Here is an 18840-nt window from a genome sequence, read left to right on the forward strand (position 1 = left end):
TTTGTATACCCTCCCCAGAATACCAGACCCTCCTGCCCCCTTGGGAGTCAGCCATCTGCTGGTCCCAAGGCATCTGCTGGTCTTTCCCCCTCAGAGCTGTTCCCTCTGGGACCAGTCAACAGGCCTAATCCTCTCTGACCGTGCTCAGGTCATGTCCTGAGTAAGGGTCACATAGTCACTGTGTCTGTTGTGGGAAAACAGCATATGCAGTCACCTGCTCCCCACCAACCAAATGCACTTAAGGTAGTGGGTCCCCACAAGGCTGAGACAAGTGGGTCCACATTTCTATCTTGTCATCATCCACTCTCCCCCAAACTTGCTGCTGGGCTCCCAGTGACATGTCCTGCTCAGTTCCTAGAAAGTCCTGAGGGCAGATGTGGAGCCATTTTGGGCATCACAAGCTGAGAATCTATCACATGAGAGACCCCAATGTGCCCCCATTTGTCCTGATGCAGACCTCCTCCCAGCACCTCGATGCCCAACTGGACCCTGGACCCAGACAGCACCCTCCTTGGGGCTCAGAACTCTCTGTCCAGACACTCCTGAAGTCAGATGTTTATTGCTGACCCACAATCTTGACAGGATTTTTTCTCACCCCAAGCTGACGAGGAGCGGGAAACAACCTGCAGACAATTCCTTGGAGCTCTGAGACTCCACACTCCTCTCCGAGCATAGCTCATGCCATGTGGGGAGGGAAGTTTTGGCCTCACTTCCCCTTTGTCTGTGTCACTGTGGCTTAACCATCTGAATTGCCCACACTACAGTAATACTCAGCCTCGTCCTCTGGCTGGATGTTGGAGATGGTCAAGTAGCGGTCAGCCCCTGAGCTGGAGCCTGAGAAGCGATCGGGGATCCCCTGCCCCTTTCCGTGGCTTCCATCACTCTTCACATGCATCACATACCTTGGGACCCTCCCTGGCAGCTGTTGATACCATTCAATGTAATAGCTACTGTGCTCCCTGCTCAGGGTGCAGGTGAGCTTGACCGAGGCTCCCAGCGAGGCAGATGCAGAAGGGGTCTGGGTCAGCACAGGCACAGCACAGAGACCTGGAACAAAAGATTCAAGAAGCATGCTGAGTGAAACTGGACAGATGTCTTTACTTGGGGTGACATACTGGGACAGGGACCCTGAGTGTCTGGGCTGCTCTAACCTGAGGAGACCATGAGGGGCAGGAGGTAGAAGGACACCCAGGCCATGGTGGAGGCTTCCAGGAACTCTGGCCTGAGGCCGCCCAGCTGCACTGGCCTCTCCAGGCTCCTGTCTTATCCTCCCTGCCTGCAGCTCCAGAAGGCGGGGCAGCCAATGCAAATCTCTTCTCAGTCCCCAGGGTGTGTGTCTCAGTCTTGTCTGAGCCCTGAGCCTAAGGGCGTCAAGCTGGTGATTTTCTGAGGTCAGAGGAAGGTCCAGGTGTGAGTTTCATTGTGGGAGCTTTTTTTACAGCTGAAGTGTCTTCAGAGGGAACATCAGTTATGCCCAGTACACTTGAGCACAGCCCAGTGTCTTGGACTAACTAGTCTCTAAAATAGGCCCACAGTGCCCCCTGGTGCCCAGGATGAATGTCATCCTGCATGTGCAGACAGTCACCAGCATGACTGCTTCTGACCCTGATGGAGACCAGGCCCTGGGTGAGTGTGACATGGGCCCCTCACCAGACACTCGAAATAACCAACTGCAGCCTCCAATCCTGACTACTAAGTGAGGAAACAGGGAGAGGGTAAGTGATTTTCTCTAAATAACGAAGACCAGGATGGTGGGTTAGAATTCCCACCTCAGGGCCCTTTATTCACCTCCTGCCCTCCCCTCACTGTGCCTCATGTCTTCCTCCTTCTCTCATGCCAGGCCTCCTAGGTCCTCCTGTCGGGACCCCAGCTTCTGTATTCAGACATCTGTCCTCCCTTCATCTATGCAGTGAACACTCAGATGCTAACAGTTCTGGAATCTGATTCCCAGTTAAGTCTGAGTCTGTGCTCAAAGTGGGGAACCTGAGAGTGGGGACCCTCCTCCTGTTCCTTCTGGAGCAGACACACAGACCCTGTGTGGGTGGGACATGGAGACCTGAGAGCTTGGTTAGGCTCTAAGTATCAGGCTCCTTTCCTGACACTTTAGGATGAGGATCCTTTTCCAAGTAGGTCAATACCATGGCTTTTGGAGAACTGTCAGGTAGGCACAGGAGGATTTGTTCTAAGGTATAGCCTGTGATGTGTGCACTTTCCCCTAATGTCCTGAACAAATGTATTTGTCCTCAGGCTCCTGCTGCTGAAAATGTACAATGTGACTCACTGACACATGCTGAGATGCTGCACCTGGACCCCCTGAGAGGCCCCTGTTCCCCTGGGCATAGACACCCGTGACACGCTGCCCCTTCCAGTTGTGTGTGAAGAGGTGACTGAGTCGGGACAGGGCCACGGGCCTCAGGCCTGTCCTTTCTGCTCCCAGCCGAGCACCACACACAGCCCCTCCCCTGACGCCTCCTCCCCTCCACGTACCCCTCAGAGTCTGCAGGGACTGCTGGCTCCTCAGCGCCAGTCCTCACACCTTCGCATCTTGGTGTCTGTGCAGTGTGTGGCTGGTTGTTAGCACCATCCTGGGAGAAGGACTTTCCCAAAGTGACCTGAGCTTGGGAACTCGGCAAAGATCACTCTGTGGAGAGGACAAGTCATCCGACTTCATCCGACTTTTCTGATGATCAGCCACCACCTAGATCTAGTCCAGAATATAACTTTATGATTTGTTGTGGGATTTATGGAAATGAACTTCTCTCTGAATGGGATTCTTGTACCATTAATATAGGGTCACTTGTCATTCCTTACCCTGACTCATAATACAACTGTATTTGAGGCTGACACTCATCTTTAAAATTATCACTCTATTGAATATCTTGTCTTTGAGTGCGGGATTAGTGTGGACACATGTTACAACAATTCCCTCATTGCTGGGTGGCATGGAGAGTGGAGCTGTCATTCCTCCCCAAGGAGACCCAAGGTTCACGGGCCCTCCATTGCCCCCACCTGTTACAGTTACCTGAGGAAAACTCACCCTTCCACCTGCTCTGTCCTGTGGTGGATTCAAGCCACACAGGGTTTTTGGAGCATGAGCTGTGTGTAGTTCCACTATAGACATGCTGCAGTTCTGAAATTCCAACCACATTTAAGAGACTTGGTATAAAGTAATTTAAATACAGTATATACTATATTGAATATATATTGAGATAAGAAAATTTTGTCTATTTGAGTTAAAATACAATATGGGGCCTCCCCTGGTGGCGCAGCGGTTGAATGCTGGGTTGCGAAGCTGCGCGCAGCTTCTGCAGCGCCGGTTCGATCCCCAGCTGCCGGCGAGGGTCCCACATGGCACGCAGACCTCTCCTGCCGTGCCCGCTGCTCCCCTCAGCAGTGTATTTCGTCACTCTGCCTATTCTGTTCCCCGCTCTGGCTCTGGTGAATTCTCTCACCCTCCCGCATGCCTGACTGTACCCAGTGCTTGTATAAATAACTAACTAAATCTTAAAAAAAAAAAATTAAAAAAAAATATAATAAGAACAACTTCTACCCACCTTTCTAATCATTTAAATGTGTAAGCTGGAATTTTTAAATTAAATTGAAGGTTCACATTTTATTTATATTAGACTGAAGTGCATGTCAAACATTAACAGTCACTTGACTTTGAAAGAGAGACCCCACCAGATATTAAAGAGAGACCGTGTCTCAGCTCTGAAAACACAAGCAGAGCTGACAGGTTGGTGGTGAGGAGCGGGCACTCTGGGGCCAGAGAATCTGCTGTGCGATCAGTTGTTTTCTAGTTTTGACTGCAGGTATATTGCACATCACTCCATGCCTCAGTTTCCCCATCTTTGAAATGGGTGAAATGAGGGATTGTTACTGAAGGATTTAATAAAAATATCAGGAGATTTCAATGGTTAGATTTATGTTCAGAACATATGAATGTTTCTCTTTTTCCTTCTATTAATATCCTTATCCACATTTCTTCTAATATAAGCATAGATACTGACATTGAGGAAAATGTAAAGGAAATAAAGAAATTTGCATTTAAAGCATTAACATGGTTTCTATTTCACAGTTATACCAAACTGTGCATGTATGCACATGTCCACACACATACACAAACACAGCCTAACATATATAATGTCCTTGGCATAGACAAGCAGGAAGTTACATCCTCCAATATTCCTGCCGTGGTCACTAGGCCTTTATGCCAAAGGGCAGGATCATGGATCCCCAAACATGGGACACATCATGGGGTATCCAGCAGAACCAGGAAATAACTGCTTCATGCTTGTCCACACACTGTGAGGTGTGTCATTTCAGCAACATTGTGACCACCCCATTCTGAGCAGGTGCCCTTGTCCTCTAGAATCTGGAACCCTATCCTGCACATGTCTTCTGTCCCCTGCACAGAGGACATCAAGGAGACTGGCAGGGAGGTGTGGCCTGAGGAGGCTCAAGGTGGGCTAATGTCACTGAGGTGAGGGGAGCTGGGGCACAGGTAGCAGAATCATCTGATTCTGATCCTTTCCAGTTGGTCCACAGAGGCGCGAAGTGCTACAGAGTCTCTGAAGGATCCATGATCACAGTAGCACTGAGCTGGCTGGAGTCCCAGGACCTGCAGATGCAGAAGAGAGCAGCAGGGGTCCTGGGGGCTCATCCAGGAAGCAGCTGAGAAGACTCCCTTCCCCCACTGAGACAGGAGGCAATGGTCTCGGCTCACTTAAGTTCTGATGGGAATTCAAGGAGGCCACATGTCAGAGATTTGCCACTGTGTGATGATGAAAACAGCAGGATGGAGTTGGAACAGTTACTCAGGGGAGGGGGAGGGTCCTTGTGGGCCATCAGTCCTGCCCACCTGATTGATCCCCTAGAGCTTGGTGGTGTAACCTCCACCTGCAGTGTCCTCAAGGAGAGGGAGGGCCTGACTGTGGAGGAGACAGTGTTGTTGGTTGAATTGGGTGGACAAGTTTATCCAGTTTTCCTGGTCCTTGTAATTGGGGTCATCTGGAGATAGACTCAGTAGGGAAATGCCATGTGGGGAAGGAAGCAGAATCTACAAGCCGAGGAACCACAGCAAAGTAGCCGTTGCTGAAGAGAGGCATGGACCAGATTCTCCTCAGAGTCCACAAAAGTCTGAACAAAACAAAACAGAAAACGATCCCTGCCAATGCCTTGATCAGACATTATCCACAGAACTGAGTCAATCTGTATCTCTTGTCAACCCCTAGTATTGTTAAGAGGAAAGGATTCCTGAGCAAACTCCATACAGGTTTTGTGGACTCCACCCCCACAACACTGGGAACTATAAATCCCTTGATCACCAAAGGGTGGGTTGTGAGGACCTGAGGGTGGAGTTAAGCAGCCATGTTTTCTTGTTTGGGTATATAACCAGCCATGTGGGCAGGGGTCACTCTCTTGGCCTCATGGCACTTGGCTTTTCACCAGCTCTCAGCAGGTCATTGGGATTCCAGGTTAGCAGAACCGGTAGGACACATTCATGAATTTATCTCCCTTTTTTTTCTCCCTGAGTTATTCATTTATTCATTGCCCCTTCTCTTGTAAATAAACCTTTTATTACCCTTTTGTGCATGCCTGAAATTTAGCATTAATAAGTCCTTTTGAAGCACATGGGTGAAGACCCACAACCACACAACCCATTTCTTATCAGGGTTGCCCTGAAACAGTATATGGTTCTCTGTCACTGCAGCCCTAGAAATGACCCTGTCACCCCCAAATCTCTCTCCTGGGCTTTAGCAGTTGTTCCTTTCAGGACCATCTATCTCTGGGATCACCAGCCCTGGGGCTGAACCTGCTGCCATGTGCTTCCCTCCTTCAGTGTCTGACCCTCCTCCCAGGGGACTGTCTCCAGCACCCAGGCAGCAAACTGTCCTCTAGAATCCGAGACCCTCTGTCACCCCACCTGTTCCTTTTGGGGTCACTGTGAGGTGCGATGCCCATAGTCTCCAGGGTTCTATCCCACAGAATATTCTGTCATTTCCATGGGAGTTCTCAGGTTGACTATGAAGTTTCATCAATAGTTTCCATGGTGGGTCCCTGATCCTGCTCCCTGAGGCTGAAGCTGGGCAGGATCTGCCCAGGCCTGTCTTTGTCCCCTTGCTTGAGAGAGCTGTTGGGTATGCAAATCAGTCAGGGCCCAAGCTCCTGCTTGGGGAGCTTTGTGGATTCAGAGAAGGCTCAGTCCTTAGGGACACACAGCAGGGAGTGGTATTTTTGAGAGTCCACACTCCTAGCTTAGGGTTCCTCCTTCTCCTGCTGGTGTCATGGTCCATTTAAATCTCCTCTCCTAGGCTTTGTCCTGGCTTCTCTCTGGAAAGGCCCAGCCACATCAGATTCAATGGTAGCCTGTGTGTTCTGATCTTGTTCTAAAGGTGATATTTACAGGTTTAGAGTCAGCTCCTGGGGCACCTCCTGAAGAGGTGTCCACCAGTCATTTCTCATCTATGTTCTCAGTATCTTGGATATGCACCAAGATGGTGTTGTGAGTGCCAAGTCCATGACCATTCCATGGCTGTCCACAACCTGATGGTCATGTACAGCGATGCCTCAGGTGGGCCTAGTTCACTCTTCCTCCAAATGGGCACGTTCATGTTTGTTTTCCACTTTGATCAGATGAAGACCCTGCACCTGGTCTTGAGGGAAATAGGGGCCACATAGAGAGGGTAATTCACTCATGGGACCATCACCTCCTGATTGCAGCTTCTGAATCTAAACCTGAACAAAGGAAGCCTCTGTGCCTACTGCACCCAGTGCAGGGAGACACCAGGGGGCAGCAGAGAGCCACCTGCATCAAGGTTAAAGCCTCCCTGCAGCTTGAGACATGGGGAGCATCAGTCACCAGGAGCTGAATCAACAGGGGTCATTTTTCTACAGTGTCACCCTTGACAATCATGTCCTCATCTCAGACTCTGTGGCTTCTTATCTGAGGCTTGTAGAAACTAGCTTGTTTCTCTGGCATGTACTCTGACAGGACTCTGCTCTCCCATGCCCCTTCTGAGCTCTGCCCAGTGTCTGGGGGCCTGGTCTTCAGACGTCTAATCAGGCTTGGAGACCTGACGTTAGGGCAGGGACGCAGCACAGGGGGAAAGGTGGCTCTCTTCATGGGGAGGGTTAGCTTTTGAAGCCAGGCTGTCTGCGGGCAGTAGGTAGAGAAATGAACACTCTGTTTCAGAAGGGGTTTCCTGCTGCTACATACTGTCCACCACACCAATCCTCTTGCAGCCCAGTGGTTTCCAATTCTTAGCTTTCAGCAAAAGTAGAAGAGCATGAAAACTGTCAGCTAATAGACTGAAATTTTCATCTAATAGAAATTTTCATCTCATAGCAGAATTTGTGTAATACAGTGTTTCTCACCAACCTGAGCTCCTCCCTAGTTCCATGCCAAAAATCTTCGTCATTGATAGACAACTTTTATCATCAATGACCAAGATTTTTGGCATGGAACTAGGGAGGAGCTCAGGTTGGTGAGAGACACTGTATTGCACAACTTCTGCTTATGAGATGAAAATTTCTCCAAGTTTCATAAAGTGGAAGCCAGGACAGAATTAAAGTCAGACCTTGCTTCATTCTAGCAGAAAATTGTGTAGACTGGTGGATCCATAAACAAACACTATTTGATATTTATTTATGAAACTCTTAATATGTGTGTTGTTTTGATTACATTTTACTACTAGAAGTTTTGACAATGTGGAAGAGAGTCAATGAACACTTAAAACCACAGGAAAAAAAGCACTGTTTTTTCCCAGAATAAGTGGCATTTTATTTTTTTCTTTATACTTTTTCTTTTTTTTTTAATTTTATATATATTTTACATCAGTCTTCGTTTTTTGTACAATACATACTTTCTCCTCTCAGGTGTAGTCCCCATGAGATTCCTACCACCAATTCACCCGTGCACCATCACCTAGTCAGTCCCTTGTGCTCTTCCCCACTCCCTGTTTTGATCCTTTTCTCTCCTCTTCCCCTGCAGAATGTCTCTGATTTATAGGTGACTATTGATTTTGATTTTTTAATTTATTATAACTACTTTTTTTCTGATACCTTATTTATATCCTGTGTGTTCCTCCTATAAGTGAAAAAAACATCCAATATTTTTCTTTTACTTTCTGCCTTATTTCACTTAGGATAATCCCTTCCAGCTCCATCCAAATTGCTGTGAATGGCCTAAGTTTATCTTTTTGATTGCTGAGTGATATTCCATTGTGCATGTATAATCCACATATTCTTGACCCAGTCATCTATTTTGGGGTATTTGGGTTAAGAAAACACATTTTTAAATGTCTATTTTTATGATAGATGTAAGAAGGGCTAATGAATAAGAGACTCCTAGGCACAAAAATATGCATTAGATCATCAGTAAGAAGTGTGATATGGAAGCTAAGTTAAAGATGGAAAGAAGAAACAGTTGTAAATAATAAAAAAAAAAAATCAAAAGAATGGCCATCTAAACCTGATGATATTTGTTACATCTAATAATGTAAAAGAGTGATGTCGTGTTTTACAAATGTCTGATGAAAATGCTCAGATGTGAACCTAAAAAGGAGCAGAGAGTCTGGAAGACATGGCTGCTGCCCCACCCCTCTCCTCCCAGGGAGGGCTTTCTCTAACAAGCAGGACTTGGGCTCTAGTGCAGGGTGATCCAAAGCTAATAACAGGAATGACCACAAGGTCAGGGGCCACCCAGAGCCAGACACTGTCCTTCTGAATCTTGACTCCTTTCAACATCCCAGGACAAGTGAAGAGACTGAGCCTGGAGATGGTCTTGGCTGTCCTGGAGCCTTCGTTAGAGGGTCCTTGCATCTATGGACGCTGACAAGAAGTCTCAGAATTCAGAACAGACTCCCACCCTCTCTATTTCAGCAGGGGAACAGCAGCCCTGAGAACAAAGAAGCTACTTGGACTCTCCCAACCCTGAAGGGGACCCCACAGGAGGCCTCAGAGGGATGTGGGAGTGAGCGCCAGGCCAGGGACAGAGGTTCTTGTCCCACTTCCCCATCTGTCTGTGTCACTGTGAGTAACGCCGGCTGCTCCCACTGCCATCACCTGCTTCACAGTAATAGTCAGCCTCTTCCTCGGCCAGGGTCCCGCTGATGGTCAGGGTGGCCGTGTTCCCCGAGCTGGAGCCAGAGAACCGGTCGGGGATCCCTGAGGGCCGCTTGTTATCCTCATAAATGACCAGCACAGGGGCCTGGCCAGGCTTCTGCTGGTACCAGTGAGCATAATTCTTATCCAAGTTGTCTCCCTGACACGTCATCCTGGCCATCTGTCCCAGAGACACCGACGCTGAGGGTGGCTGAGTCAGCTCATAGGAGGCCACAGATCCTGCAAGGGAGAAAAGGAGAGGGGTTTAATATGTAGGACCCATTCTCAGAGGACCTCCCTTGCCTGGTCTGGATTCAGATCCAGTAGTGTCTGTTCCCCTGAGTGCCCCTGCCTCAGTGTCCTGGCTTGGCAATTTTGAGACATGAATAAACACCCTTTCCCTAATCTTGATGACTCAGACCCTAAGGTTCACACTAAACGATGGGTACAGTGAGGGCTGACCACCCACGCCCCCTTCCTACACAGGGTCATGAACATCCTGCCCCCACAGGCAGCCCTTGCTGAGCTCAGAGTCAGGGCTAGGATGGTCCCAGAGCCCTGGGAATGAATCTGGGCTCAGACCTGTGCAATGAGCCAGGAGGCCCAGGAGCAACGGGGTCCAGGCCATGGTTCCGTCTCTGATTCTGCTCCCTGAGGCTGAGCCTGGGCAGGTTCCCCCCAGGCCTGCTTATCCCCTTGCTGGAGAGAGCTGCTGGGTATGCAAATCAGCCAGGCCCAGGCTGCTGCTTGGGGAGGTTTGTGGTTTCAGAGAAGACTCAGCCCCCAGGGACACAGGGAAGGAAGGGGTATTTTTAAGAGTTCCCACCCTCAGCTTTGGGATCCTTCTTCTCTGCTTGTCTCACGCTCTGGTTGAATCTCCTCCCCTAGACTCTGTCCTGGCCTCTATGCTGGGCAGCTCCTTCCCAGGTAGCACTCAGTGTGGAGTCTGTCTGTGTTTTCTGACCTGGCCTGAGGGTGCCATGAGGGGGCTTAGTGGAGGCAGGTCCCACCCCAGGGAGCAATACCTGAGCAGCAGAAAAGAATAAACCTGCTTCCTTGCACAGGACACATGGAGTCATTGAGGTTATTATATTTTCCTTGGGGTTGTGTCCTGAGGCCAGTGATAGGGGCTGTGCCTCAGTATCCCCTGTGTGCTAGTTCACACAGGTATCATGTGCTCCCAGGAAATACTTGGTGACACTGTGCAAACTCAAGAGCAATTGAAATGAATGTTCACTCTAATTAAGTGTGTTTACTTGCCTGTGAAAATGTATTAAGTAATAAAACATTTCGGTTCATAAAAAGGGAACAAAAGTGCATTGAACAACTACTTGATGCCACGTTCTCATCCAGGAATATGGAGCAGTTTTTTGGCAGGACAGGGACGACTCAAAGCAAAGGGAGGGAGGAAGACTATGTGACCACAGAAAAGTTAAGGGTGAGGACAGTGACATCATTTTATCTGGACTGGGCTGTGTGTGTGTTTGGGGGTCCAGGACTGATGTGTCTGAACCTGGGTCAGTGAAACCAGCAGTTCTGCAAGATTCAATCAGAAGTCCATGGAGTCTGAAGATGGTGCATGATTGTTAAGGAAGACACTACAGGAAAATACCACCTGTTTACTCTGGTATTCGCTCATGGTTACCAACCTTCCTGTCCCAATCTCCAGGGTGCTTTAAAAATCCTGATACATATGGCTCTTTCCTGCCTCCTGGTGGCCACTCTGCACTGGCTACAGGAGACAAAGGGGAATCCGGAGTTAGGTGAGGATTCAGAAGCAGCATCTCAGGTGGTGACTCCCTGATCATGAGATGCTGACCCAGGGGTGAAATGTTCTTCCATAGTTGGTACAAAGTTTTCAGATCACCCAGGAAAATATGAGCACGTCCATTTAGAGGAGGGAGGTTCAGGGCCCACCTGAGACACACCTGCAAGAACTATCCTTTCACAGGGTTGACACTTTGGGAGAACAGGATTCAGGGAATGGCTCTTCATGGTGCCAGCTGTGTGTGCAGTGCCATATGGGGCCTAGTGGTGACTGTACCCAAGACAGACAGGGAAACTCCTCCAGCAAGTGTTTGTCGTTGTTGTTTTTCTATTTGTTTTTAATTTTCTTACATTGTTGTTGATTTTGCACAGTATTTGATTTCTCCCCTCAAGTGTAGTCCCATAAATATCCCACCACCACATACCTGTGAATTGTCACCATGATCCCATGTGCTCTTCCCACTGTTTGATCCCTTTTTCCTCCCTCTCCTCTGCTTTAAGCCTCAGATCTCTAGTTGCCTACAAGTTTTCCCATGTTTTCTTCTGAAACCATATCTTATAGATTCAGGTAGTATATTCAGGTCTTTTTCCCATTTCGTGTTGGTTTTTGTACATGGAATGAGGCAGTAGTCTAGTTTCATTCTCTTACACGTAGCAGTCCTGTTTTACCAGCTCTATTTATTGAAGAGTTTGTCCTTGTTCCAGGACATATTCCCTGTTCCTTTGCCATAGATCAGTTAACCATAAACATGTGGCTTTATGTCTGGGTTTTCAATTTGATTCCATTGGTCTGAGTGTCTGTTTTTATATCATGCTTTTTGTATTATTATGGCTTTGCAGCATAATTTGAAGCCTGGAAGAATAATACTTCCTTCTTTCTTTTCTTAGTCAGGAGATCTTTGGCTATTTGAGTTTTTTTGTGATTATATATGATTTTCATCAATATTTGTTCTATTTCTTTGAAGAATGCAATGGAGATTTTTATTGGAATGGCATTGAATCTGTACATTGTTTTTGGTAGTGAAACCATTTTCATAATAATTCTGCTGATCCAAGAGCAGGGAATACCTTTCCATTTCTTTGTGTCTTCTTCCATTTTTTTAATCAAAATTTTGTAGTTTTCTTTGTATAGGTCTATACCCTCCATTGTGAGGTTTAGCCCTAGTATTTAAGTTTTTTTGGTACTGGTCTGAATGGGATGGTTTTATTTACTTCTTTAGATGTATTGTTTACATAGAAGAAGGCTACTGACCTTTGTGTGTTGGTTTTGTAAACTAATTTACTAAACTATTTTATTGTTTTAATTAGTTTTCCTATAGAGTGTTTAGGGTTCTCTCTATATTGACATCTCATCAGTAAATAGTGAGAGTTTTACTTCCTGTTTCCCTATTGGAATTCCTTCTACATCTTTCTCTCACGTAAATGCTCTAGCTAGGACTTCTAGTATATATATATATATATATTTTTTAGATTTATTTATTTATTTATACAAGCACTGGGTACAGTCAGAAGCGCGGGAGGGTGAGAGAATTCACCAGAGCCAGAGCAGGGAGCAGAGCAGGCAGAAGGACCGAAGTACACTGCTGAGGGGAGCAGCGGGCAGCAAGGAGAGGTCTGTGCGCAATGTGGGACCCTCCTCCAGTGGCCGGGGAGCAGCCGGGTATCGAACCGGTGCTGCAGAGGCTGCGGGCAGCTTCGCAACCCAGCGCTCAACCGCTGCGCCACTGGGGAGGTCCTCTAGTATATATATTGAAAAGCAGTGGTGAGAGTCCATCCAATAAGTACTTGTGAACCACAGTTCAGTCTTGCACACATTGCTTCTGGGCTATGTGGCATGAACATGACACTGTCCATGCTCTCAGGAGATTTCATAGTGTGGATGGAGCAGAATAGTAGACATAGCTGGTTTTCACACTCAGCAGGTGGTCCTAGTGAATCTCCCTATGTGTAGCTCCATCTATGTCCCAAGCTAGACACTGTACACAGGTTCCTATAGAATGCATCAACCACATGGCCAGTTCTGGCAGAATTGTTATAACTTGACTGGGATTTTTCTATTGAACTTTTTTTCTATTGAACCTTGAATTAGAGAGAAATACTGGATTAATACAGAAAGTTTCCTCTTGAATGATAATGTGATAGCTGGAGCTACAGCAGCCATTTGATATCCTATGTTAAAAAAGGACAGCAAGCCCTCCATAGTGGGGCTGCAGAACCAGAGTCTAAGAAGATCTGTCTTCTCATGGAAACAGTGGGTATATGGATCACATCCATCTCACTCCATTGTTATTACAGGGAAAAAAAAAATCTTGACTGTTCATGCTTAGGGTTGTATTGTATTGACGTTGCATATGAAAGACCTGTCATTTCCTGACCATTGGAAAAATGATTCACAAAAATTTATCAATTAATAAAAATAATAGGAGGAAGATACGTGCAGTCAATTAATTAACAAATGACAAGTGCTAGGTGGTGACAGGCTAGAGAAGGTCTCTCTGGAGAGAAGACTTTGGAGCTGCTGTCAGGATAGAAAAATGGCATAAGTAGTAGGAAGTATCTTCAAAAGATTTGACTCATTTCCCTGTGCGGATGAAAGTATGGTCATTTATAGTCAGACACCTAGACACTAAAACTTATCTAACTCCCTGTCTTTATGTTTTCTCTCTTCACAACAGGGACTTGGCCAAGAGCTCGGCTCTTGGCCCCACGCCTGCATCTGCACAGCCAGTTTGCGGGGGTGGGGGGGCATGCTCCCCTTCAAGTGGTGGAGAGAGACTGGGCAGCATCTGGGACTGGGGTGTTGGGACGGGGAGTCCTGTGTAGACTTGGGGTCTGAGGCAGCGGAGCCCAAATGGCACCAGTGGGCGGGAGCAGGGGACAATCTTGTGGACTCCAGGGTGGGAGAGTCTTCTCAGGCTACAGGAGCTCAGCATGAGGACAGACAGCCCAAGCACATGCTTATATGACTGACATTCAGCTAAATCCAAACAGGTGGGAACAAAGCACCCATACACAAAACCAAAATTAATTGGAAAATATCTCTCTCTCTCTGGACTGATATGTGTCTGACTAATGAAACTTTGCCAGGAATGTTACCTTTCTCAGTTCTAGCTTTCCTCCTTTCTTTCTTCACCTCCATAAAACTTATCTTAGCCCCAGGATTGGGCAGACAGATTTGAACCTTGAGTCCCCTGCGTCCTTGCCTGTCAGCTCATAATAAACTTCTTCTATTGTTAAATGTCAGTCATAATATTGGTTTCTATATATGTTGGATTGGAGACTATTGGTCTGTAACAGGGAAAGTTCTGGCTTTTCTGAGGATGAAAGCTGGTGAGATGCTCAAATAACTACGATTCAAAGTCACTTCAGTTCCACTGTGACAGATTCTTATAGTTCTTTGCAGCAATGATCATTGTGTCTTCCCAGGGGAATCTACAGGTGACACATCAGGTTCTCTGGCAGCAGAACAGCATAGAGGTCCTCTAGCACTAGCCTTGTTTTACACAAGTGGGTTCAGAGCAGCCCCCTGGCCACTCCTGTAGGGAACTGGGGCCTGAAGTTGGGGGTGTCACCTTTCCCTTTCCTCTGCACCATCCTGCAGCCAGGTGTGGACAAAGAAGCTGCCTGTGCATCAGACCTGGGCCATCTCTCTAAGGTCCAAAATATAACACAGAGGAAGGAATGTGTACCTGACAGAAGAGGGCAAGAGTTGAAAGATAGTGAGAAATACTCCCAAGATCACCTTTGGAGGTAGTGAGAATAGTAAATTCTGGGAAGTTGAAGGCCCAAAATAGCACCCTTTTCTGAGTTTAATGGAATCAGATAAATGAGGAACGGAAATGGGAAAATGTCCAAGCCTGAGGCCCTCTGATGAAGGCACCTCCTCCTGATCGATTCTTGTAGGGGCTGTGGGGACCCTGCAGCACTGGGGCAGCTCAGGCGCCCAGGGGGCAGTTAGCTCCCTGTTGACTTTGGGTGGATCAGACACCCCCGGATATATTAATCCAAGTTAGAAAAACTACCGTGGCCCTTTCATGATGTTGACCCTAGAAGCTCTGAATTCTTGCTTAGATTCCCAGAGATTTGGTGTAAAAACATCTTGTTAATTACCTGCCTATTTCCCGCAGCTGATAAGAGGATGAAGATCTAATAATCTACTGTCAGTGTCAGTGAAATTCTGAGGCATGACTGATCCTACCTCCCCATGTGCTGAACTTCCCACCAATTAGACATTAGTTCCAGAGTTTGTCCAGAGAATACTTGCAGAAAGTTTCTTTTTTCTTAGTAAAAATGTCCACATTTGCATTTGTTTATTATCCAAGTTACTTAAGGTAAAGTTTCTAAAGCAGCAGCTACACTGACATGAACAAACGAAGCCCGTGGTGCAGTTTAACTCAGGGCCCGGAAAAGTGTTTCACTGGAGATTGAATCAGGCCCCAGTGGCCTTGACATCACATCAGATCACCAGGGTGAAGAGCCTCATAGCTGTATAGACCAATAGTTGAATAAGGGAAAAAAAAAAAAAAGGTAATTTTTGAAACAAAATGTAAAAAATGAATTTCTCTCTCTCTGGGAAATGTTTTCTTCAAATTTTCACAAATGTGTAAATTAATATCTCCTTTTACTTCTACAGCAGTTATTTTGATTCTGCTGTATAATTCAAATACTTTCAATTTATCAATTCAAGTGTATATAATCCTACAGCTTGTGATATCTTTACTGAGACGTGCGCTCATCTCTACAGTTAACATTACCAAAAGTTAACATTACAAAAAGTTAACACTAAAATGAAACCTAACCCCTGCTCCATTTCCTATCTGTAATATCCTAGTCTTAACCACTTCTTTCATCACATAGCATTTCCTAGCTGCAGTTCCACTGGAGTATGGAGCAGGATTTCATTCCACTTCATGGCTGAGTAATATTCTATGTTATGGACATACAATGCTTAGTTGACCCTTTCATTCATTGATAGATATTTGGTTTATTTCCATCATTTGGCCATTGGGGATAATAATTTTGCAACGAACATTCCCGTACACCTTTTCTATGGGTATTTATTTTCATTTTTCCTGGGTTTACACTATGAACAGAATTACCGGATCCTTTGATATCTTTAGGATTAGTCTTTTGAGTACTTAACAGACTGTTTATCAAGATGGCTGTGCCGTTGACACTCTGATAGTTTAAAATGTTTGAATTCTTCTGCATTCATGTTACCACTTGTTATTTTCTGACTTTTCAGTTATCCACGCTAGTGTGTACAAAATAGGATCTGAATTCCATTTCTTTTTTTTAATATTGTCAAAGCATATTTTATTAGGAAACAGAAAGAGGAAAATAAACAAGTGCATAGTCACAGGCAGGCAGGAGAACTGCTGAAATAGCATTTTCTTAATGACGGATAATGGTGCAGACATCACAAGCTTATGGCTATTTTTATATTTTCCCCAAAAGTGATCTCATCAGATTCTCGGCTTCTGTAACTTCATCATTATTATTATCACCATTGTAAGTTTTATCAATATTGTCATGAATCTTATGTGCAATGTGTAACGTGCCTGTAATTTCTCATTTTTAGGTTGTCTTTTCATTTCCTATGTATTATTTGTTGTAGGATAAAAGTTTTACATTTCAAGAAAGTCACTCCCCTCCTGCCTACCTTCCAACATGAAGGGCAATGGTCTTCATCTGCCTCCCTTGTACATCCCTTTGGTCACTTCTTCAGTCTATCTCTGTCTTTCTATCTGAGGCCACTGTGTCATTTTATTCCAAATGATAAACCCTGCAAGCACAGGGTAGGTGTGCATGTGTGTGATGCATGTGGGGCTTTGACATATGTCCCCACAGTCCTCTGCCTCCATCTCCTACAGGGAAGGCCTGTAGGAAACCCCCCACCATAGGAGCCCTTGACTGGCCTTATTTGGGACACAGTTACTGTAAATTCTCAGTCACAACTGGTCATTGGAGTGGGGAGGGTAGAACAGTCTATGAGTCCCACAACTCTGCATCCTTGTGTCAGAGGTCACTGCAGGACTGAGCCCAGATGTCCATCTCAGTTCCTGCTCTGCTCCCTGCCCACCCCTCCTGAGATACCAAGACCACTCTCCTCCAGCCACTTCAGAGTCACCCTGGCCCAGGCAGCTACCAGACTCCCTCAGAGCTGTGCCCTTGTGGGCCCAATCAACAGGGGTCCAGGGCTGATCCCCTCTGACCCAGTTCAGGTCAGGTACCTGGACGAGGGTCACTCAGTCCCTATATCTACTGTGGAGAATCAACCATTCCAGTGACCTCTCCCCACCCAAATCAAGTGACAATGAGATGGTCTCCCACGAGGCTGAGACACAGTGGTGTTACATATCTCCCACATCATCATCCACTTTCCCCTTCCCTGCTGCTGGGGTCCCAGTGGTATGTCCTGCTCAGTTCCTAGAAAGGCCTTGGGCAGATGTAGAGCCATTTTGGGCACCACAAGCTGAGAATTACCACATAAGAGATCCCTGTGTGCCCCTATTTGTCCTGCTGCAGACCTTACAGGCACCTCAGTGCCCAACTGGACCCTAGTCTGCACCCTCCATGGGGTAAGAATTTTCTGTCTATCCTCCCCTGAGGACAAATGTTTTCTGCTGAACCTCATTCCTGACAGGAATCCTGCTCCCTCCACAGGGACCAGGAAGCAGGACACTCCCTGCAGATAATTCGATGAGCAGAGCTCGTTCTGTGGGATCAGGGCAGTGACTCCTGGGGACATGGTCATTGGCCCTGCCACTCTCTCAGGGTTAGGATACTTCCTGTCTCTCCCATCATCACCCCACAGACCTGACGGGAGGACACAGGTGCTATGTTATCGAAGTGACATTCATGACCTGTGTCCCTATCGGTCCTGCTGTCCGGGGAGGAGGTCAGAGCCACAGGGTTTGAAGGAGAAGAGTAAAGATCTCAGGGTCCTGTATTGGACGGGTAGTAGCTCACCCTGAGCCCTGTGGGGAAAAGAGGACGGGGGAGGGAGTTTTTGGCCTCACTTCCCCTTTGTCTATGTCACTGTGGCTTAACCTACTTGGCCACTGATTGTATGCTTCTCACCACAGTAATACTCAGCCTCATCATCTGGTTGGATGTTGGTGATGGTCAAGTAGCGGTCAGCCCCTGAGCTGGAGCCTGAGAAGCGATCGGAAATCCCATCTCCCTTGCCATGGCTTCCATCACTCTTCACATACATCAGATACCGTGGTGCCCTCCCTGGCAGCTGTTGAAACCATATAATGTAGTAGTTGCTGTGCTCCCTACTCAGGGTGCAGGTGAGCTTGGCCGAGGCTCCCAGGGAGGCAGATGCAGAAGGGGGCTGGGTCAGCACAGGCACAGCACAGAGACCTGGAAAAGAAAATGCAAGAACCATGCTGAATGACACACCTCACAACTGTGGTTGGGGGGCACATGCTGGGGAGCCCAAACAACTGGGCTGCTCTGACCTGTGGAGACCATGAAGGGAAGGAGATAGAAGGACACCCAGGCCATGGTGGAGGCTTCCAGGAGGTCTGGCCTGAGGCTGCCCAGCTGCACTGGCCTGTCCATGCTCCTGTCTTATCCTCCCTGCCTACAGCTCCAGGAGGCGGGGCAGCCAATGCAAATCTCTCTCCAGTCCCCAGGGTGTGTGTCTCAGTCTTGTCTGAGCCCTGAGCCTAAGGGCCTCAAGCTGGTGATTTCCTGAGGTCAGAGGAAGGTCCAGGTGTGAGTTTCATTGTGGGAGCTGATTTTACAGCTGAAGTGTCTTCAGAGGGAACATCAGTTATGCCCAGTGCACTTGGGCACAACCCAGTGTCTTGGACTAATTAGGTCTCCTAAATAGGCCCACAGTGCCCCCTGGTGCCAGGATGAATGTCATCCTGCATGTGCTGACAGTCACCAGCATGACTGCTTCTGAGCCTGATGGAGACCAGGCCCTGGGTGAGTGTGACATGGGCCCCTCAC

The 18840-nt window shown here is 47.2% G+C and overlaps 3 gene segments (V, D, J or C); all 3 read right to left on the minus strand.

Annotated features, from left to right (window-relative positions):
- Positions 1-736: 736 nt before the first annotated feature.
- Positions 737-1197, minus strand: LOC311184175 (immunoglobulin lambda variable 4-3-like). The segment is given in 2 exons: positions 1152-1197; positions 737-1047 (listed from the first exon to the last, which is right to left on the minus strand).
- Positions 1198-9028: 7831 nt separating this feature from the next.
- LOC311184176 (immunoglobulin lambda variable 3-25-like) lies at positions 9029-9733 on the minus strand. The segment is given in 2 exons: positions 9688-9733; positions 9029-9345 (listed from the first exon to the last, which is right to left on the minus strand).
- An 8078-nt stretch (positions 9734-17811) lies between these two features.
- On the minus strand, positions 17812-18444 carry LOC311184177 (immunoglobulin lambda variable 4-3-like). The segment is given in 3 exons: positions 18342-18444; positions 17956-18243; positions 17812-17852 (listed from the first exon to the last, which is right to left on the minus strand).
- Between the last annotated feature and the right edge of the window lie 396 nt (positions 18445-18840).

Source organism: Talpa europaea (genome assembly GCF_964194135.1).
Source record: "Talpa europaea genome assembly, chromosome: 14".
In the NCBI taxonomy this organism is placed as follows: Eukaryota; Metazoa; Chordata; class Mammalia; order Eulipotyphla; family Talpidae; genus Talpa; species Talpa europaea.